At 34.3% G+C, this 24,911-nt stretch overlaps 1 pseudogene; it reads right to left on the reverse strand.

Annotated features, from left to right (window-relative positions):
- Positions 1–16,515: 16,515 nt before the first annotated feature.
- On the reverse strand, positions 16,516–23,807 carry LOC145610852 (feruloyl CoA ortho-hydroxylase F6H1-3 pseudogene; annotated as a pseudogene).
- Between the last annotated feature and the right edge of the window lie 1,104 nt (positions 23,808–24,911).

Consider the following 24,911-nt stretch of genomic DNA (forward strand, 5'->3'; position numbering starts at 1 on the left):
GAATAAAATAAGAGGTAAGTGGGGGTAGTTAGAGTATTAAAAAATTGTAAAATAAAGATAGTGAGGTTAATAGTTTATTGAAAAGTAATGAATGTGAGAAGAAGTATATAATAAAAAAAGTAGTAGTGGGTTTGGGTGGGGACCATGAGAAGAGAGAGATATAGGAGTAGTAATTAAAGATAGTTTTTTGCCAAAAAAAGAAGTGTAACACTAATTAAAACACGGCCGAATTTGATAAGTGTAACACTTATTAAAATACGAAAGGAGTATATTAGATATTGCTAAATTTCACTTATAATTGAATGAATTTGGGCTACATATATATGTTGGTATGAACTATGAAGGACAACTAACCTCACTTTTTGTTTTTTTCTTTTTTTTTTTTGGGGGGTGGGGGGGGGGGGGGGTGGGGGGCCGGGGCGGTGGGATATATATCCTTTTATATTTTCTAACTTCTTTTATTTTATTTTATTTTATTTATTTATTTTTTTTAGGGGGGGGGGGGCGGTGGGCGGGTGTATATATCCTAAAAGATGTTGACAACTCATTTGCCACGCCCGCGTGTTTCAACGAGAACACTGAAAAACCTAGTCGAATTCTACCAAATTAAAAGTTTATGTTGTTATTTGAAGTAATCAACAAATTTTGCTATTTAAAATTTGTATAGGGCTTTCTATTTGGGATTATAAAGGGGTCGAGTCATATGTAAACCTAAGTCTGACCACAGTCGCCCGGGCCTAGTCACTTCGACCCCCTTTGTGAGGGGGCACCCCTTCTCCCGAAGTTACGGTGTTATTTTGCCGAGTTCCTTAGAGAGAGTTGTCTCGCGCCCCTAGGTAATTCCAATTGAAATGAAATCTTTAGGATAAATCAAGGCTCCTAGAATATGGAACCCCTGGGGCTTTTTATTTGATTGTATCGAAAGGCCAAATGAATTGGGATTTCCCTATTGGGCCAGGTCATTTCGGGGGCCCGTATCAATAATTATGATTTTACGTATAGACAATTTAACATTTTATTCCCTCTTTAGAAGCGAAATGACAGACAAAGAAGACAAAAGCTAATTAGTGAGAAGCTACACGACTTGCAGAATCTAGTTCCACACTCTCATAAGGTAAGGTATGAAATATCCTCAAAATCGATCTTGTTATCAGTCTTTCAAGTAAAATAACATCCTAATCAATAATTAGGCATAAATGTGATTTGAATTTACACCTACCATATCATTGTCATGAGAATGAATTTTGATTTTTCATGCATACAAATTTAATGTACATACAATTCAAACTCGTATCCATTGCAGTATCATAGAAAAAGATATAAATATGCATCTGAATATCTGATGCATGTATATATGTCGTATTATTTGTGTATAATGTACGATGTATACAGTAAGTTTTAGGCTTATACAGTTATACACATCCCTCCTGGCCAAGCTGGATGGCCTGTTGCATGCTAGGTGTACTGTATGTCTAAATAATTAAGTGCGGATTTATACTAATACGTGTGCGCGTACAATGTTGTAGAGAGACCATGCAACCATCCTTGATGATGCAGCTCAGTACATCAAATCCTTGAAACTCCATATGGACGAGGTATTCTCATTATTATATACGTGCGTGGCCCCAAATGTATATATTAAATAAAATCTAATAGTCGATCATACTACCTCCGTTTCTTATTACTTGCAGCAAATGAATATTTTATATCTCACAAATAATACCCCTTTGTTGTAATAAGAAACGAAAGTAATATATATATATATATATTTTTTGTTCCCCATCTCATTTGCACCTACCTTCCTTTATAGGGAATTCTGTAGTTATAATGAGAAGGTAAATTATCGAGGAGAGGGAAGAATAATAAAAATGGAGTACTAATTTGAGTAATTAATTTTTTTTCACAAAATTATACGCATAATTAGCCACATGCATGCATCATCACTATATCTTCCATGCAGTTGATGTTGCAATGGAATGGAGAAAGCCTATATCAGCAGGCTCCGTATGCAGCTCACCAAACACCCATGCCCATGATGTCTTCACCTGATAATATGCATGCAGCTAGAATGCAATTGGGTGAAATAAATAGCAATCAAACGTTGGAGTCTATATCATGATGACTTAATTGCTAGGCATAATCCAATATAAGAATGTACGGATTACTCGTTTTATTATACTACCTCTGTTACATGTTATTTGCAACGATTAGACATTTTCCCTCTCTACTTTATATCAAATCGTTGCAAATAACATGTAATGGAGGTAGTATATATACTCATCCGTCCATATATACTTGTCGTCCTATAAATCTACAATCATGTTTGCATTGAATTTTTTAGTGAAAAATATAAATGAATAGGTAAATGAGGCAGATAAATCGATGGAGATACCAAAAAATGGAGACAAGTAAAAGATAGAGAGAGTACAATATATATATATATATATATATGTATATATATATATATATATATATATATATATATATATATATATATATATTATAATTTCTTTTAGTGCATGTGTTTGCTTTTTTTTTTTTTTTTTTTTATAATTAATATTGTTGTATTTAATATTTTACTACTCCGTATGTAATAAACTTTAATTAATCTTTGATTAGTTAAATTTTCGTAGTTACTACCTCCGTTCCTTTTTAGTTGACACGTATTCCTTTTTAGGAAGTTCTTTTTTAGTTGACACGTTTCCTCTTTGGGTAAATTTTTTACCTTGCATTTACAAGGTACCCCACTTGCTTTTTCATTCTCTATCACTCTCTCTCCTCTCATTAATATATGTGCCTAAATCAAACGCGTCAACTAAATAGAAACGGAGGAAGTATAAAATATTGACTCTTTATGAGTCAAGACTCGAGACCGCTTAGTCAATAATCAACCTATCTAGTACTTCCTTCGTTTTTAAATACTTGCTCCACTTTCTATTTTCGGCCGTTTTTAAATACTTGCTCTATTTCCTTTTATGAAAATCTTTTACTCTCTCTGTTTTTTTTATATGCATCAGTTTGACCGGCACATTTCCCGAGACGCGACTTTGACTATAAATATATTTAATTGTGTATTAGTAAAAATTGTAACAAAATTATATTATGAAACTAGACATTATGACGAATCTAATGATATATAATATAATAACATTTATTCATTTTTTAGAGGTGAAAAAATTAAGTCAACCATGGTATGTGAATAGTGGAATTGTCAAAGTGATGCATATAAAAAAAAACGGAGGGAGTATTTAATTCATTTCTCACACCTAGTGGACCCAATATAATACTCTCTCTCCTCCAATTTGTCCACTACTTTTTCTTTTTTTACAATTTTTTATTCTCCCAACTACCTCACTACCTACACATTTTATTACTTTCTCCAATTTTTTCTAAAATTCAGCACATGGTGAAATGGAACAAATATTTAAAAACGGAGAGAGTAGCATTTAGCAAACGAACCTTCCAGAATCTGAATTTGTACTCCGCATAAATTCATCAACTTGGTATTTTTTTTGGCATTCTAACTCAAAACATTAACCATATTCAAGTCGGAAATCAGCCGAAACATATAAATTGTATTAATAACGTTTTGTACACTTTAGTTTACAGAACAACTTAAGACAATACAAAGAATACGTCTAGTTACGCAGTACGCACGGGTAACGCACGTACCCAAAAGACACCGCTCGCTTGTCCTGTTGCTTTATCGATTCCGCCTTTAATTTTTTAGTAAAAACTTGTTCGAAGTATATTGAAATAACAACTAACAAGTGGCTAAGAGAAGAAGCTCCTCTAAGAGTTATACTCAGTTTAGCTTAATATTTTTTTTTTTTTAAAAAAAACAGTTTAGTTTAATTTAATGGCAGGTATTAGAATTAATGCTATTGCATGTATTAGAATGGAGTTAAAAGTAGAATTTCGACCCTTTATTTGCCATATGCTTTCACCAAGCTAAGGAAAAATAGTGACGGATTAGTGACTAAGATCATTACAAGAAATTAGATTATTGTAGATTTGTAGTACTTACCTATATTGTGTTAGTTATGTATATTAAATAATGTTGGTTCGAATGTCTTTAACCCACCACAAAGTGATTGTAAGCTAATGATGAGCACTTGTGTATCATTTCTTGATAGAGTATAAAACATAATTCTGGTCCTCGACCATCAGCTTAAGCTTTTGTTGAGATGTTCCCCTAACATGGTATTGGAGCCAGCGTGACACAAAGGTCACGGAGTCGGACTTTCATCTGAGGGTGTGTGATAGAGTATAAAACATATTTCTGGGCCTGAACCATCAGTTCAAGCTTTTGGTTGAGATAATCGTTTAACATTTCTTAAGAATTTTTAAAATACCACTGCTTCTGATCCGTTACTTTTTAGTTGCAGCAAAAGAATATTATTTGTGAGACATAAAATATCTCTTTGTTGCAATCTTTTTAGGGAAGTGTTGCAAGTAAAAGAAAACGGAAGAAGTATTATATGTATAGTACATACCGATATTACAAGCGGCAACTCGTCTCCATAGCTTGATTAGATTATTGTCCAGCGGTTGTACGTACAAGTGGCATCAGAATATATGCTACGCTTAAAAAAAGGATATACTCGATGAACATATATAATGAAGAATGTGTTACCAACTTACCATGATACCATTCATCAAATAATAAACTCAAACATTTGTATTAACTTGAAAGTTGAGCCGCTGAACAAATTCATATTCATCTGGCAGTCTGGCTAGAAGAGATGAATGAACAAGGGGCGTATCAAATTAGCGTGACAAGTAAGCTTACGACCATAAATTCCTTAATTTTTTACGATGAAACTAATATTCCTAGTACTACTACTACCAAATTTAAAGATATTACAAATACTGTTTTATTCCCGTCACTTGAGAACATCGATGGTCATGATCAGTCATTGCATGATATATTTCAATATCTGTCGGAAGTTCCCCTACATGCTACGTTAACTCCACCCTCAACAAACCGACCTGATGATGACGATTTTCCTACAAGCTCGCTCTCAACCCGAACGGATGATCATTACTTGGATGTTTCCACAAGCAAGGAGGGTTATTTTTTCCAAGGTTATCAAAATGAGGTTAGTCTTAGTATGTCGTAGTTCCTACATATATCAACAATACAATATATTTCGTTATATATATCATATGGGAGCAGCTTTTTTTTTTTTTTTTTTTTTTTTTTTTTGAAGCCATGTGGGAGCAGCTAGCCAGCTAGTGTAGCACAAGTTGAATTGAATTTGGACTAGGTAGTTGCAACTTGGTTCAATTTCTGACACAATAATATTTGTATGTATATACAGGGACCAGAAGTCAAGATTTTGGATTTAGACGAAACACATTCAAAAGGAAAGCAGCACATGGAGCCTGGTAGAATGACCATACCTAATCCTCAACATGATTCATTGAGAGTGAGACTATAATACTACAATTTTCATATCATCACTTTTACAGTTTTAGGAAAATTTGTGAGAAAAGTCCTTTTAATTAAATAGACCTTTTTGTGACAAAGACCCTTTTATAAAAAAGGTTGCACAAAAAGTCCTTGTATCATGTTTGGATTGTAAGGAGGGTCTTTTGATCATTTTCCAGGTCAAAAAAAGCTACGTGTAAAGAACGTGACTTATTAAATTCCCTTTTTCCCTGTTTTCTCTCATTGTGGGGAGAATTAGCCATGAATTACTTTGAATAGCCTTTAATTTTAATTTATGGGATTACAATTTCCCTGATCCTCAACAATTTTGGTGTTGATTGTTTTCAGAAATTAGGGTTTAATAGGGGGAAAAAAAAAGGGGAAAACGAGGGAAAAGAGGAGGGAGAAAAAAGGCACTTAGATGTGAATTTTTTTGCCCGGAAAATAAAAAAATCAACGTCGAAAAATGGTCAAAGGACGTTCCTCACAACCCAAACATGATATAAGGACCTTTTGCTCCACTTTTTTATTATATAAAAGGCCCTTTGTCACAAAAAGGTCTACTTAAAAGGACCTTCTTCACAAATTTTCCACAGTTTTACTATGGTCTTTAAATTATACCCGCATTTTTTCATTTACTATGTATGTACTATCTCCAATACATGCATGCCTTTAACAATTTTAATTACTACTACTTTTTTTTAATAAAAAAATATAGTACATAATATTTTGAAATTATATATACAAGCTAATAAGAGGTACACGCTATCCGTGTACAATATAAAATTTTTATACGCTACAAATAAAAATCACATATAGTACGAAGTATTATAGATTTTGTGGATTGAAGCTAATAATTTTGAAGAGATTTGTTTTTTTTAAAAATAATCTCGTCAAATACTGGGATAACATGTATATCTTAGCAGTTAGCAAATATGCATGATGAGATTTATTTATTTATTTATTTATTTTGTTCAACGTGGAATAGAGGTTTATTTATTTTTTTATTTTTATTTTTATTTTTTATTTTTGAAACCAATGATACAATTATTATTAGAGTAGTTTTTTTTTATTAATATAAAATTTAATTTTTAATTTTTAAATTAGGAATAGGAGAGGTAGTTTTGTAAATTGAGATGGCAATTTGGGAAGAGTGAAATTTATCACTCAAGATGCCCTTTCTCTTTATATATTACTATAGATATACGAAGTATATATCAAGATGAATCTGTCAACTAAGAGTCTAAGATCTTACGAGACTAAAACTAAAACGATGTTCATGTATAAGCGTGTGAACAATATTACATGCCATATAGACTTACATAAATGTAATCTTCATCTTGTTATATTTGGACATGTATTCAACTAATCAAACTATTTTCATGTTTACATACTCATTCACGAAATTTTTTTTGTGAGTTAGTTTTCTAATTTTACTGTTTATATGTACATAAACAGAGACGTTCACTGAAAAGAACAAGTGAGACCAGACGAAGGCAACAGGTCAATGAAAAATTGAGAGCAGTGCAAGCGTTAATTCCCAATTGCGACAAGGTGCGATTAATTGGTTATACTGTTTTACTTATTATTATTTTAAATTTTTTATTGAATACGAAGTATGTTTTACTTGTATAAAGACAATAAAGTAAAGTTTAATTCCCCCACTTTTGTGAGCCAATGCTTACTGCTTAGACATTTTGCATTAAGGTAAGCTTTAATTTTATATGAGACCGAAACATTACTATAACTTGTTATGATGGTTTGGAGTACTTTTTTGTTAAAAAAATAAAAATAAAAAATAAAAAAATAAATAAAATTTAGAGGTAACCTTTTAATTTGCCTTGGAGACTAGCTTTATTTATCAGAGTGCATCTTGTCGCATAGTCCCTATATGCATTTGTTGCATATAGGAGGGTAAAAGTGGAAAAGCTCATTCAGAATGGTACTTTTTATGGTTTTAGTGGTACATTTATCACACTATTATACTTGTATATTGTATCATTTATGTCTTAGTAATACTATTATATCTCATAGTAGTATAATATTTTGATGTACCATTTACATACTTATTTATACTATTAGCATAATATTGCTACCATTACAACATTTAATGATACTATTTACCTATTAAATGGTACTTTATATTCCCACTACAACTTCAACTGTATTACTACATTGCCATCCTATATGCAATGTTTGCATATAGGAGCTATGCGCTAGACCTTAATCACCTTTGAAATTTCGTCAAAAGAAGATGACAAGCATGCATGGTGATATAGTAGATGCACAGCAAAGTTAAGATCTCAATTTGTCCAAAAATAGTTTGAGAAATTGAGAATCATAAAAATAAAAAGTTTCAAAAAAAAAATGTATGTAATTAAGAAAATAAAAATTATTGGCATGCATCTAGCTACAAGCTTGAATTTCCAAAAATACGTAGTACTTATCTCGATCAAGGAGTGAAGAGACCGGGTTGGGCTAGTTGGGATGGACTCGGATTACGCAGTCCAAAAATCCGTGAGTGTGAAAGTGAAAGAAAGTTAGAAAATAATACGGAGTAAAAGGCTCATCCATCCCAACTTAGCCTTGACAAATGATAATAGATATACTACCTCGGTTAAATGTTATGTGCAACTTTGGAATATTTTATATCTCATAAATAATACCCCAAAGTTGCACATAACATTTAACGGAGGTAGTACATATTTACATATACATGACGAAGCATGTAGCTAGGAGCTAGGATGGTGTTGAACGTATCAGTATTGTGTTGTGTAATTGTGGCCTTTTCGGCGTGTTCGACAAAATGTAGCTGTAAAGATAGTTGTTAGTTGTGTAGGTAGCTTTAAACTGTTAACAAGCTATTAGTCGTAAAGATTGATAATTTGGGTATGAGTGTTCTGTAAAGCAGCGGTTGACTAACTGTTACATAAAAAAAATCAATATTTTATTTTTAAAATTATAGATTAAAATTTCAACAGCTACTTCTAACTTCAAAAGCTTATATTTCTAACATTTCATAAAAGGTACCTCTACCATTAAAAGCTATCATAACCACTATCTTGCCAAACACTCACATTTTTTGTTAAGTAGTGGTTTACCTAAAAGCTACTTAAACGCTAGTGCCGAACACGTCCTTTATGTGCTGTGTTTTTATTGGTTGATTCGATGCAATTCCATGAATGTGTACTTTATTTGTATCTCCTCTATTTTTTTGTTGCATTAATTAATATGGAGTATAATTTTTGGGTATGAGAGATATATGAAGAGAAAGAAAAAAAGAGGATTTAAGCATGCAGGCCCTGTTTGGTTTATGTAAACTACTTTCAATGAAAAATTAGTTTTCATGAAAAACATATCTTCAAGGAAAACCACACTTGCAAGATAGTTTTCCTTTGTTTGGTTTTTATAAGAAATTTTAAAGAAAAATTTAAAAAAAAAAGGGAGTGAAAATGGGATGATTTTACAGCGGTCTTTTGAGAAATGACTACCACACTATTTTTGTGATATATAATATGTTTGGCTCATTATTTTACGTTATAAAATGGTCACAATTAGTGTTATAATATCTACAATGTAATAAAATAAATAGTTTTTGAGAAACTACTCCCTCCGTCCCAAAAAGAACGACCCATTTGGGTTGATTACGCGGGTATTAAGGAAGTTAAGTAAAAAGAAGTAAAAGTATATTGGAAAGATAAATTTACATAGGGTTTGTAAAAAAATAGAGAGAGAAAGTAATAATATAACATGGAAAAATCAAATTTTTATATGGGGAAGCTAATTTTGCACAAATATTGTAGCAAATTGGTGGGTGTTTTAATGCAAATGGGTCATTCTTTTTGGGACAAAGTTTTGGCCAAATGGGTCATTCTTTTTGGGACGGGGGAGTATAAAATAAGAAAAAAAATTACATAAATAAAACTAAAAATTTGTAAATCAAAAAAATGTTGATAATACTATTTAATACCATTAGTAAAGTAATATAATTAACTATCTGGAAAAAGAAATATATCAATTATGAACTATATAGTCATTAAAATATTATGGTAGTCATATTTCAAAAGACTACTGAAAAATTTTCAGTGAAGATGTGGGGATGGATAAAAGGAAAGAAAGCAAGAGATAGGTAAAAGGAAGGAAAATGTGGCTTCCCTTGTTTTGTGAAATAAATTATTTTCCACAATTAAGGATGCAATTTTCCACCATTGAGAAAATTGTTATTCACCCCTTTACAAACCAAACAAAGGAAAATGAAAAATAAAAGAAAAATTATTTTCCATGAAAATATTTTACATCAAACCAAACGGGGCAGCAATGTAACATGAGATTATGAGAAAGATAGAGAAAATCAATCAATCAATAATTTATATACTAAAAAAGAGACCAGGAGTGACACATGTCATTTCCTGGTTAAATCTTTTACCTCAAAGTTTTTCCATTTTCTTTGTTGCTAAATCTTCTTTAAAACTATTGTATAGTATAAAATATATTTTCCATATTTAGCTTATACTCCCTCCGTCCCCTTTTGATAGTCTCTTATGGACAATTTTCATGAGAATTAATAAACACAAATAAGATTAGTTAAAGTACATTAAAGGTAAATTGACATTGGGTATGCAAAAAAGTAGAGAGAGAAAATAATAAAAGTACATGGGAAAACTAAGTTTACATGGGAAATTTAAATTTGCAAAAGTATTTTTGCAAATTGGAGGAAATTTTGGTAAAATATTAATATTAATGATTGTTGAAAATAACAAATGGGGTGAACATTTTGGGACTAAAATTTGCCCATAAGGGACTATCAAAAGGGGACAAAGGGAGTATATTTATTTTATATAATTTTATACCTTTATATTAGGTATCTATAAATCATGATGAAGTGATGAACTTAAATAAGGTAATAATAATATTATTAAGTAAGATTTTTGGTCTTTTTTTTTTATTTAATTTTAATTTATATATAGTTAATTTTTTTCCTAACAAATATATGAAGTATTATGTACATAAGATAGAAGATGTATATTCCAACAATTTAAAGTCATAATAATTAGCAATGACATAAAATTAGTCAAGTCCTTTTGTTATATCTCTTGTAATCATTGCTTTAGGGAAGGTAATAAGGTAGCCGATAGATTGGCTAACCTAGGTGTTGTCCTTGAGAGAGGGTGGTTTATTTCGATGATCCTCCTATCGAAATAAACAATCTAATCTGGGAGGACATAGTTGGGGTGACCTCACCTCGCTTTATTGCTTAGTTTGTTTCTTTGTATTTTGTTTCAGGTTTTCCCACTTTTGCACCAAAAAAAAAAAAAAAAAAACATGTCGAACTTTGGTGCGCAAATTTGTCATCAATTTATTTTGTACTTGAAAAAAAAATTACTAGTAATAAGAAAATTTTTCCAATACAACTTCAGGAAGAAGGAAGAAAGAAAAAAAATAAAAATAAAAATAAAAAGAAGAAGAAGAAGATTGTAAACCACTATAAAAATTTTGTCAAAATCGTGCATTACACGGGATCTAAGCTAATTTATTAACTAATATAAAGGGTAATGCATCTAAATTGAAACTTTCACATGAATACCACAGAGTATTCGCATTTTGTATAAATGATACTTTAACGAAAAGTGTACATATTATTGGCATAATGTTGCAGGCGGCAGACCATGCGTCCATCCTTGAACAAGCCGTTGACTACATCAGATCCATGAAGCTTCATATTGATGTATAAACCCTTATCTTTTCATTACTGTCAATCTGTCATACGTAGTATGTCGTCAATTCCTCGTTTCTACTTGTGCATTTGGCTTCATTTTTTTCATAGTATTAAGTATGTATCAATCCCGAACTAGCTTAGAGCTAATTAATTTAACCAAAAGATCATAGATACTGTTGAAACTCATTATAACCTACTTGTGAATGTCCCATATTAGAGAAAGAAGAGAGATTGTTTCACTTTATAAGATAGAGGAGTATCTCCTTCTATTACCAATTGACTAATTGAGTATAAAAGCTGCTAAGCCTTGTTTGTAGACCAAACTAGCGCTATTGTTGATTAGTACGAGATTTTTTTAAAAAATTAAGCATATCATTCATGACATGTACAACGGAGTATTTACATATTGATCACGACAATTAATTCGAATTTTGTTCGTACATGATGTATTCCAGTCCATGTTACCAACAATAACGTTTCCAGGTTATGTCAAGGTCAAGTGGACAAAGCCAACTACAGAGTGCATATGCACCACAGATGATGATGCAACCAAGGATGTTCCAAGGAATCGAATCCAGGCCTTGGGTATCTCAAATGACTCCTTCTGGGTATCCATCAATGGTTCAACCGGTTCGAGTTAGTTGTGATGGTTTTCCATTTCAAGCCATCCCTCAAGCCCAGGTTCAATTTACGCCAGTTTTATGCAATCCACAATTTCTTACCACTCCTATAAGAACATCACCTACACCTGTTCGTCCTGTTACTATGCCGCCTGTTGCGCCTTGTCAACCGCAATTCACCCTACCCACTTCTTCCGATCAAGTGTGCAGCTTTCAACCGCCGGCTACTGGATGATACATTTGGTTAATTGCATCAGATCACATTGTGCATAATACTAGCTAGAGTAAGTTTTTAATGTTATTATTATGTCACAACAAATTATGTTACAGTTTTGGGTCATCATATACAAATTTATTACTCCGTAAGATATTGACCCGTTTATAAATGCTTTGTAATAATTTTATTAATTTCCTTAGATACGATTGAGTTTGGCCTGGTCTTGCAAACGCATAATATGTAAATAATTTATTAAAGTTTTTTTTTTTTTTTTTTTCTTCGATCAAACCTTTTTTGTCCTTTGATGTGCCTTAGTCGTCTTAGTTGTAATACATACCAATATTTTACCTTATTTTATATTATTCACCTTCAAAGCTTCCATTAATACAAAAAACCTAGTACATTTCATTGTCTAACTATGAACTTAAAGCGAATTGATTGATTAAGGTAGTGTGTTTGATTAGTGTAGCTGTATAGAGCATTGACAACAAAAATGGCATATGAAAAGTAAATAAAGAAGATGAATAACATACAAACAGATATAATAACGGTTTTGTCAAAATGACATACTCTTTAATTAGCTTTCACCAAGCAAGGGTACGGTAAAAGAAGAGATGCATTTAAAAAAGATACAACAATCTCCCTCAACTCTCTCACAAAAGTCACATCTTGATGACTTAAATTTGTTTGGTGGCTTCTCAGCTCACATACACACCTTGTTGTCCAACCATTAATTTTTTTTAAAGCGTAAAGAAACTCTAGATTATTTCTCAAGAAATAACATTAGTAGAAAATAGGACACACAATTAAGACAAAATATAAAAAAAAAAAAAAAAAAAAAATTACAAATTTTCATCCGGACTTTTTGGGTAGAATCTTTCAACTTTTAATAGCTATTGATGAAGCAACTATAATACGAAAAATAATCTTATGTTTTTTTTAACATTAATTAGCTTATAAGTTGTAACAACTTGTTAGAAAGGTATTGAAATAATTTATCTGTGTCAAAAAAAAAAAAAAAAAAGAAATAATTTATCACCTTCAACAGTTCAACTCGATCAAATCATCTCAAGATCATGTAGCTTAGGTCGAGAAAAATTTTCATTTGAAAATAGTGTTAATTACGGGTTTGGGCCGCACCTGTCACGGGTGAGTGCAAGTCCACCACTTTACAAGACCAAGGAGGTTCTACTTCAAAACCATATGGCAATGAGGGGAGTAGCCCTTTAGCCTTATATTGTGGTGGTAACTCTTGAATTCTTTCAATGTGGGATTCCATTACCACTATACTCCCCTTTTAGTGTTTAGTGTGGGACAAGAGAATGCTCACATGTAGGTTATTCATAGGCTCTGTAAACCATAAATATTCAAACCTGCAATATATAATTAAAGAGGCAGAAAAATATACGGGAACAATGATTTTATTAATGATTTGTGGGTAAAAACTCTCGTAGATCTCTTGATTCCTCTCTCCAAAGGGCTAGGGTTTTGATATTTGTTTATAGTACGGGCCTTGTCGGCTTATTCCATACTATGTTCCTACAATGTTTGGTAGTAGGGAGGAGATGGGGTCTTTGTGACTTATTCCATCTGAGCCTAATTAAACCCTAGATACGACCCTCTTTATATAGAGTGTCGTAGAGTAAAAGATAATAATCTATGAGATTCTGAAGATAAATATTTTATATTTTTTGATATTATCTCCTTATTTACATATATCTGACACCTAATAATTAACAAAATTTCGGTGTCAACAGGCTCAACAATTAGTCTTTTGCATGTCATTTGTACTTGATTTCAAGTCACACATAATACATAGAAGTTACAATTTCCCGCAACAAAATTTTAAATAGTTGATTTAAGGAAGACTTTTCAATGGTTACAATAAAATTATAGCTATTGTAATTATTTTCAATCTAGACCCTTAATTTGTAAATCTTGTCCATCCATTCAATTGACTTTGATGATTATTTAAATTAATAAACAAGGAAAAAAACAAAACTGTTTTGCGGTTATTTATAAAAAATTAAAAAAAAAATAAAAAATAAAAAATAATAATTAACATCAAATCTTCATTGATTTTGAAGTATCATCAGCTTTCAAATTGAAGAAACAAGTATGCAACTATGTAGTCATAAGTCTAAATGTTGATTGTTGTGTTATTAATAATTAACATAGGAATATCTACGATCTACTAGCTATTTTCCCATAAAAATTAGTAAATGAAGCTTCATCTTCCTCATCTATAAAGACAAAACCATAAACTAACACAAATTGAAGATGGAAGAATATTAAAAATGTATTGTGTATCATGGGAACATTTTACACACGTTTTCAATTCAACACCACCCCTGATTTCAATTTAACCCAATTTATCAAGGCTCTAGTCCCTGGTCTAACTCTAATGTTATGCTAAAGGACAAACTCAGTCAAAAAGCTAAACCCCAATACAAATAGATCCCCATGATTGTTCTTTTATTATATAAAAAAAGTTCCATGAATCACCCTAACATTTTGCTTAAATTAATTACTCCATCTATCCTATTTTTTGTCCTATTTGATTTTTAAAAGTCATTCAAGATTCATGACATATCTTAAATCATGTATATCTATATTTTTATACCTGTAAATATTATAAAAACTTGATATTATAAAATTTATAATGAAACGAATCAAACAAAATCTCACATGACTATAATCTTTTATAGATTAACCGGAAATTATGTCTTGGGTTTCAAATTTAACACAAATAATATTGGTATTGGAGCAAGCAAAAGAATATGGACATATATCATATGATTTTGAAAAACAAAAAACCAAAAAAAGAAAACCACAGTAATGCTAAACAAACCCTAGTTAACAGTACCTGGTACCAATAGTTGATCATATTTGTTACTTTTACTAGCAAATTGCATTATATGCATGCTTTGATTAGCTATTAATACTACTTTCATTTCATATTATTTGAAATTTTAGGACATAAAAATATAATATTTAAAGCTGCAAAAAATATGAAATGTAGGCAGTTTTAGTAATTTATTAGTACCGAGTATAAAGTAAGGGCTTTGGTAAATTAGTATGCAATTGGTAGTTGTTTATTTGATCGAGTTGGTAACAAAAAGCTACATTCTTATTCCTAAGTACTCCAATAGATAACCAAACTTCCAGATTTTCCTTCACTTAGAATTAAAAAGACAATTGTAATTTGCCATCTATTATTCTAGTTGAAAACCTTAAAAATTCTTAAATGGACCTGGTTCACACTAATTTATTATGGATCATTAACATTAAAGACAATATGATTGTTTTATTAATAAAAGAAAGGTCACTATATTAAAATAAAAGTTATTATATTGAAATAAAAGTTAGTGTGACATTATAAAAGCTATAGGAGGTTAATTTTTTTCAATGAAATTTTTAATATAATGGTCAATATGAATAATAAAGATCACTATGTTAAAATTAGGTCACTCTTCAACATAATGTCGTACTTTAAGTTTATAATAACATTAAAGGTCACACAAGTTTTAAAAAATGTTACTGCACTAAAAATAAAGTTACTATAATATAATTAGGGGTCATTATGTTAATATAATGCCGTGTACGTGTGTATAAACCTTAGGTCCACAATAATATTATTGTGGAATAGGTCCACGCAAGATTTTCTGTGGAAACCTCCTTCTAGGAAAAAAAAATAAATAAATAAAATAAAATAAAAAAAATACTGGAAGCCTCTATTCCCGTCAAAAAAAAGGAAACCTCTATTCAAATAACGCTAGTCAACGTATATTTTTTATCGTTTTGGGCTACAGTTGTTGATGCAAAGTCAGAGACTGGCTACATATAGAAGCCCAACATTTTGCCTAAATCGAGCCCAATATTAAAGTGTCTAAGTACTTGTCTCTCCAAATGGTACCCATTTCACCTTATCACTTTTTGTCCAACATTGATTTATTTTTATTTTTTTCGAATTTTCAATCAATTTGGTCTTATGACTATTTGACATGCTTTCAGTTAACGATATCAACTTTTTATTTTTTGGTGCATTAAATTGCGTACTACTATTGTAAACTAAAGAGTTCTTTTGTTTACATAAGCTCAATAAGCTCACTATTATCTTGACAACAACAACATGACTTTGCCACTATTAACTCATTCTTCTTCGACTAAATTTTACTATTTATACATAAGGAAAACAGTCATATAAGATGTTCTTAGAATTGTTTCATTACATGCATACTTCTATAATATTTATTTTTTGTAATCTTTACTAATTTAAATTATATAAAGATATTGATGGTTAAAGTTATGCACTGATAAGCGTGATAAATGAAACATATATAGTAAAAAGAACCGATGAAATATAAGATAAGCAAACAATAATTTTACTCGATCTAGCTTTAAATTAGCTAGAATTAAAGGAAAGATATTTTTAAAAGATCATGATCTATAGAAGTTTTCATGTAAATATATTTTTGTACATGATCTTTCATCTTTATTAATACTAATGACACATGATTATTGAACGCTAGAACTTAGCAAACTCGACCGTGGCCTTACCATCATGAGGCTTACTAAAGAAGTGCCCAATATAATCCGAGAAAAGAACATTTTTATAAATTGGCTTTTCTCCTCTATCTATAATCTCTTGCAACGGACCAACAACATTATCTGAGGTTGGATGCACAAAAATTGGGACTGAAACTCTAGACTTGCTTCCGTTAGGAATTACAAGGTGCTCCGCACTCTTATACTTGCCATTGCTAAGTATTTGTAGCACGTCGCCAACATTGACAACTAGAGCACCACTGATAGAAGGCACATGAGTCCAACTCTCATCATCAAATCGTCGAACATAGAGGCCACCAACGTCGTCTTGAAGAAGTATGGTGATGACTGAGGCATCTGAATGAGGGCCGGTACCAAAGGTTAACTCAGGGTTTGGACACTTAGGGTAAAAAGTTAGGTTCATTCTCTTGCAACCCATCAAAAGTGACTCCTTTTGTTCATCAATCTCATGGACGTTTAATCCCCTCATTAGTATGTTACAAAGTTTTCTTATCAGATTTTCAGTACTTCTCAAGTATTCCATTGCTTCATCCCTGCGTAGAAAAAAAATAAAAAATCAAAGAGTCATGATTATATGACATTTCAGCTTGAAAAGTCAAGTATATTACAAATAATGGCCATTGTCATAATCAACTTTATTCAAAACATTAATTATTCTTCTCGTACTCCAATTATTTTGCTGTTGGCCACGTTTGTACACTATACACATTTTATTTCAAAAACGAAAGTTATCAAAGGATCCAGCTCAACCTAAAGTTTAGTCTATTAATTTGAGTCTTAAGATTTTGAATTAGATCTAATACTATATTAAAAATGAACCTACGCCACTTGCCAGTGGCCACAACAATCTATCATTGATAGAATCTACTTAAGCTCTTTTTTGTTCACCTTATTTTCAATTACTTCAAGAAAAATAAGTTTAGATAAGAGTTAACAAGTTCAGATAAGATAAGTTTAGTAAAAATAAGTTCAGATAAGTTGTGATAAGGGTTAATCAGGACTACCCAAGTTCATTTTATAACTAAAATAAGTTCAGATTAGATTAGATAAGTTTATAAAAGTTCTAATAAGTAAAAATCAGGTGAAAATAGAACACACTATTAATAAAGGCTAACACACTTTGCCCCACATGTATCGAGGTTCCTTTTTTTTGCCCCACATGTATCGAGGTTCCTTTTTTTTTGAAAATTTTGAAAAAAAAATCAGTTACAGTTACATATGATGTATCATGAGAATATTTACGCACTTCTCCAACACTTTCCATCATCACATGTGAAAATCATGCATTTTAGTCAGAGGTAGGCCGGGATACAAATGCGAACAATGACAATGATCCGGTGCAACTCTATAAAATCGGACCCTTAATTTCATAAATCTGCAATCTGCATAGGTTTCATTAACAAAACATACAAATGTACTAATTATCAAATTTATGAAATAATTGAAGATTAAATCATTGATCAACTCTCTATATATAGTAGAAAAAGAATACTTCATAAAATGAAATAAAATTTTGCGTGATGACTCACCTTGCACATATTCAAAACCACCCCTGATTTCAATTTAACCCATTTTATCAAGGCTCTAGTCGTGGGTCTAACTCTAATGTTATGCTAAAGGATAAACTCAGTAAAAAAATCTAAACCGATACAAATAGATCCCCATGATTGATTTTTTTTTTTTTAATATTGTAGAAAGGTAATCCCTTGCCTTTCTCATATATTGACAGTGTATATATATACAATTAATCTAGGTAATTGCTAACTAGGGAAACAATACAAAACTAGGGAAGTAATACACAATCATTAATGTAGCAACCTAGGGACCATATATACAGAGTATGTAGTCTAATACACCCCCGTAGTCGCAACGGGAGGCAATCGGACGTTGAGGCTATTGCGAAAGTCTTCGAACAGCAGCTGTGGGAGTCCTTTTGTGAAGACATCAGCGACTTGATAGCGTGAGGGGATGTGTAGAACTCGGACTTGACCACGGGTGACTTTTTCACGAACGAAATGGATGTCCATTTCAATATGTTTTGTCCGTTGGTGTTGCACGGGGTTCCCGGTGAGATAAACTGCACTTACATTATCACAATATACGACCGTAGCTTTCTTGATTGGGCAACGAAGCTCAAGGAGAAGGTTGCGAAGCCAACAAGATTCGGCTACCACATTTGCCACCCCACGGTATTCGGCTTCAGCACTTGATCGGGAAAGAGTGGGCTGCCGTTTTGCCGACCAAGAAATGAGATTGTCTCCAAGGAAGACGCAATAACCCGAGGTGGATCGTCTTGTGTCCGGGCAGCCACCCCAATCGGCGTCGGTGTATGAGAGCAAACCCGCAAGTGATGAAGAGTGTAGGTGCAAACCGAGCTTCAATGTGCCTTGTAAGTATCGTAAGATGCGACGTAGAGCATGCATATGTTCCTTGCGTGGGTCATGCATGAAGAGGCACACTTGTTGGACAGCGTACGAAATGTCGGGGCGGGTGAAAGTCAAATATTGTAGTGCACCTGCCAAGCTTCGGTAGAGGGTAGGGTCGTCAGTTGGGGGACCCGAGGATGCACTTAATTTTTGCTTGGTGTCAACCGGAGTGGAAGAGGGCTTGCAAGATGACATGTTGGCCCGAGCAAGTATGTCCTTGGCATAAGATTGTTGTGACAAAAAGAGACCGTGGCTATGGTGAGTGACTGAGATGCCGAGAAAGGAGCTGAGCTTGCCGAGATCTTTCATGGCAAATTCGGAGCTTAATTTTTTCATTATAGACTTGCGGAGAGAGTCGGAGGAGGCCGTGAGAATTATGTCATCCACATAGAGGAGTATGTATGCAATTTGTTTACCATGGCAATATATGAAAAGAGAGTGGTCGGATTTGCTATGAATGAACCCAAGTGTTGATACAAATGTAGCAAACCGATGGTACCACGCCCGTGGTGCTTGTTTGAGACCATAGAGAGCCTTATTGAGAAGGCACACATGACCCGGGTTTTCCTTGTCCCGAAAACCGGGTGGTTGATGCATGTAAACAGTTTCCTCAATATCACTATTCAAAAAAGCATTTTTCACGTCCATTTGATGAATGGACCAAGACTTGGAGAGAGCGATGCTAAGGACGGTGCGAATAGTTGCCGGTTTGACCACCGGACTAAAGGTCTCATCACAATCGACTCCAACCTGTTGATTCCTGCCATTAACAACAAGTCGGGCTTTATGCCGCTCAAAAACACCGTTAGCATCTTTCTTGTGGCGGTAAAGCCACATGCAAGGAATAATATTGACATCACGAGGACGGGGGACCAACTCCCACGTCTTATTTTTAATTAGAGCATTATATTCGTCGAGCATGGCATTTTTCCAATTAGTATCACCTAATGCTTTGATTGGGTTGCGTGGGAGAGGAGATGGAGAGGTGTGAGTATGCAGATTGAAGTGTCTTTTGGGCTTGAAAATGCCATGGGAACTCCTAGTAGCCATTTGAGGGGAGAGAGGTGGGTTGGGTTGCTGTGTGGGCCGCGGCATGTCATTGGGCCCAGGGGAGGGAATGTTGTGTGGAGGTGGGGAAGTGGGCTGGGCCTCGTGAGGAGGGGAGGGAGGATGCTCAGCAGGAGAGTGAGTGTGGGTTTGTGGGAGTTGCACGGTTTGGGCCGTGGCTGTGGGTTGGGCCGCGGGTGGAGAGGGGAGGGAGCTCATTTGGTAAATGATGGAGGGAGATAGCCCATGATCAAGGAATTCGTAAGTAGAAGCAGTAGGTTTGTGGATTTTTGAGAAAGGAAATTGAGACTCATCAAATAGCACATGACGAGATACGAAAATTTTATTTGTGGACATGTCATAGCATTTGTAACCTCTATGATTAGGAGGGTATCCTAAAAAGACACAAGGGGTAGAGCGTGCTTGGAGTTTATTTATGGAAGTAGATGGGAAGAGAGGGTAGCAAAGGCAACCGAAGGTACGAAGGTGAGAGTATGAGGGATCCTTTTTGTATAGGATTTGAGTGGGAGATTTGTGATTGATGACTTTGGATGGAAGTATGTTGTGGAGATAGGTGGCCATTTGTAAGGCATGATGCCAAAACGAGGGAGGCATGGAAGAGTGGGCTAAGAGAGTACGAATCATGTTGTTGATAGTGCGAATTTTTCTTTCCGCTTTACCATTTTGGGATGAGGTGTGAGGGCATGAGAAACGGAAGAGCATACCATTTTGTTCACAAAATAGACGGAATGGACCATTATCATATTCTTTCCCATTGTCACATTGAAAACACTTAATTTCTCTTTCAAATTGAGTTTTAGCATATGCACGAAATTGGAGAAAATAAGAGTGAACTTGGGATTTCTTGCAAATAGGAAATGTCCACAAAAAGTTGCTAAAATCATCCAAAAATAACACATAATAAAGATGTCCGGCGGAACTCAATTTTGGAGATGTCCAAAGATCACTATGCACAATATCAAATGGCATATAAGTACTAGAAAGAGAGGGATAAAAGGGGAGTTTCACATGTTTTCCAAGGGGACAAGAGGAGCAAATAGTAGCACTAGAAAGTTTATTACATTTCACAAAATTGTTCCCTTTTAGAGAACGCAAAACATTAGTGCCGGGATGTCCTAGTCTAGCATGCCATAGGGAAGGGGATAAAACCGCAAAAGTTGAGGGAGATTGAGCTTGAGAGATGGCGGTGGTGAGGGGGTATAAGTCGCCGGAGCTATCACATCGCAAAAGAGTTGTCCCCGTCGGAAGGTCCTTCACAGAAAAACCAAACGGGTCAAACTCAATAGAAACCCAATTGTCACTAATGAATTTTCTCACCGAAATCAAATTTTTAATTAGTTTGGGGGCATGAAGAACATTATTGAGGGAAAAAGGAGGGTGGGGAGGAGGGAGGGAAGCACAACCAATACCACTAATTGGAATACCATGCCCATTGCCAACAATAATATTTCGACGATTGCTCAAATTAAAATAAGACGAGAGAGTACCTTGATTAGATGTCATGTGTGATGTGGCTCCGGTGTCCATGTACCAACCATCATCCGGTGGTGTGAGAGAGAGAGTGTGCATTGCGGCATCAATATCGGTCGGAGCATAATTGTGGGTGGTAGGAGCTTGAACGGAGAAAGCTTGTTGTTGAGGCCGAGGACCGAGAATTCCTTGCTGCCTAGGCCCAGAAGTACGAGGCCAAGAGGGGTAGGGGCATGGTGGGACGACCCACTGCTGCTGGGCCCATGGAGGGTATTGTGGCCACGCAGCCCATTGCCCCCAAGGAGGCCATTGCTGCTGGTAGTTACGGGGCCCCTGGTGGTTGTTGTTCTAGCCGCCGCGGTGGTGGTTGGTGCTGTTTTGACGGCCTCTGCCCCGGCCACCACCCCCGCGGTGGCGACCGCCGCGACCAGACCCGCGGTTGTTGCGGTGAGGAGGGCGGTTGGTGTCTTGAACAGAGTGTGCTTCATCGGAGTAGGTTTCAGAATCATTTCCGTTGGCTAGAAGGGCGGCGCCGGCGGTAAGTGCTTCGGATGCGGCTTGGTGAGCAAGTCTTGATTCTTCGAGAGCAAGCATAGATCGAGCCTTGTGAAAAGAAGGTAGAGGGTCGGTTTGTTGGAGAATTGCAGCAACTCCATCAAAAGATTTAGGAAGGCCTCGAATGAGAGTGAGAACTAAGCGTTCATTAGACACCGGAGCATCCACATTTGCGAGTTGATCAGCCAAGGATTTGACGTGCTGGCAGTAAGCAGAGATGTCGGAGAAATTCTTCATCTCGACATTGGAGAATTGGCCTTCTAATTGGACAGCGCGAGTGCTTTTGTTATCATGGAAAATGTCCCGCAAGCGATCCCAAGCTTGCTTTGCTGTGGAATTGGGCTCGAGAATGGTGGTGAGAAGGTCACGGGAGATGGTGCCGTATATCCATTGGAGGACAATAGCATCGAGGCGGGACCAGACGGCGGCGTCGGTGGTGGTGTCTGGTTCGTCTGGTGGAATTATGTGGTGAAGGAGTTCGTAGGCACGAACGTGAATTTTGAAAAGCTCTGCCCAAGAGGAGTATAGAGGGGTTTTACTCATTTCCAAAGTGATGGGAATGACGGTTTTGATATTATTGACAGCAATTGCGGGGTGGAAGGCTGCGGATTTTACTGGTGGGTCAGAAGACATGGCGGTTGTGCAGAAGGAAGAAGATGAGAAGAGGAAAAGACAGAGAAGAGTCAGAGGAATCGAAAATAGCCTGATACCATGTAGAAAGGTAATCCCTTGCCTTTCTCATATATTGACAGTGTATATATATACAATTAATCTAGGTAATTGCTAACTAGGAAAACAATACAAAACTAGGGAAGTAATACACAATCATTAATGTAGCAACCTAGGGACCATATATACAGAGTATGTAGTCTAATAAATATATATATAAAAAAGTTCCATGGATCACCCTAACATATTGCTTAAATTAATTACTCCATCCATCCCTATTTTTGTCCTCTTTGATTTTAAAAGTCATTCAAGATTCATGATATATCTTAGAACATATAAATCTACATTTTTACACCTATAAATATTATAAAAACTTGATATAATAAAATTTACAATATAACAAATCAAACAAAATTTTACGGACTATAAACTTCCATCATGTCTCAGGTTTCAAATTTAACACAAATAATATTGGCAATGGAGCGAGCAAAAGAATATGGACATAGAGGGTTTAATACAAATAAATGAAAGTTTAAATCTAACAACTTTACCTGCATGGAAGAGGCCAATGAGCAAGGGCATCTTCCTCAGAAGTAACAAAGAGACTAAGGTGATCCTTCCATTCAAAAATCTTCTCAAAGTCAGGCGAAAAGCTAGTCCCATACTTGACGTTTTTGGAGGGTGAATTCTTCTCCAAATACTTGGCCTTCTCTTCAACCGACAACTCGAAAAACCGGTGCGTAGCAGCCTTGACTTCATCTAGCACCTTAAGAGGCAGTCCATGGTTGACAATTTGGAAAAACCCCCATTTTTCTGCAGCATTACAAATGAGTGTTTCGATTTCATTCTTGTCTAAATTCGACATGTCGATGATGGGGATCGAGTGATCATCACCATCTTTAGTAAGGGTGATTTTTTGTTCATTGAACCTCTTTTCTTCGGGTTGAATGTATTGGTTAGGCAAAGAGGTAATACCAATATCAGCTAGACCCTTTACACCATGCCCTTGATTTCGGATAAATTCGGTGATATTTTTTGGGCATTCTATTGGAGACATTGGCATTATAATTGTTAGGCTGAGAAATAAAGAAAATGATTCAAAGTAATCAATGTTTATAATCCGAGTTCTACAACTTTATAGTTTGAATTATTGGTTCTTACTAGTACTTTTTTTTTTTTTTTTTTAAGTTTTTTTTATTTGGTTACAACTTTTCTTTTGCGTTTGAATTTTTCCACTAAAGTGAACAAAGAGTGTAAATAATAAAAGTAAAGAAAATTCGAGCTAAAATATGTTTTTGTCAGTTGCCTATTCCTCTGTACAATAAGGAAAATTTGTTGAAAACCATCTTATAAAAATCAAATTTTGTTGAAAATCATCTTATTAATTTTTATTTTTTTTTATTAATTTTAATTTTAATTTTTATTTTAATTTTTTTTTTGTCAAAGCACACCGATTTTAAAAATTTTTTGTTGATCCCCACCACTTTTTGGATTTTGACTATTGATTGACATTTTCGGCGTTGATTAGCATGTGCACCTTACGTAACCCACTTAACCCCACTTTTCTATTATTTTATCCCCTATTCCCTCCATTTATTCCCCCCTTCGGCACTTACATTTCCATGCAATTGTATAAAGGCTATAAAAACCAAATTATGATGAAGAGGAGTGACGAAAAGGGGAATGAATGGAGGAAAAAGGGGGGAAAAATAAAAGAAAAGTGGGGTGCACATGTTAGTCAATGCCGAAAATGTAATTAATTAGTCGTAATCCAGGGGAATGGTGGGATTAAAGATGGGCAACGGGCCATGCCGTGCCACCGCGGGTCGTGCCTGGCCGTGCCGCGGTGGTGGGCGTGCCGTGCCAGCTCCGCGGCGGGCCGTGCTGTGCCGTGCCTAAATTTGGCACACCCCAGCCCACGGCACGGCACGACCTATGTGCCTGGCGGGCCGTGCCGTGCCGGGACGCGGGCCAAACCGTGCCACTTTTTTTTTCTTATTATTATTTTTTTTAAAAAAAATGAACGTAAATAAAAAACGATATATAAATATTTTTTAGTACAACTTAATTTTATATAAATAATGTTATTAATTAATGTTTATGTTAATGTTAATATATTTTGTTTTGAACAACTTTATTTTAATTAAGGTTTTATAAATTATTTACC

The sequence above is a fragment of the Chenopodium album genome, chromosome 24 (genome assembly GCF_948465745.1).
Source record: "Chenopodium album chromosome 24, dcCheAlbu1.1, whole genome shotgun sequence".
Taxonomy (NCBI): Eukaryota; Viridiplantae; Streptophyta; class Magnoliopsida; order Caryophyllales; family Amaranthaceae; genus Chenopodium; species Chenopodium album.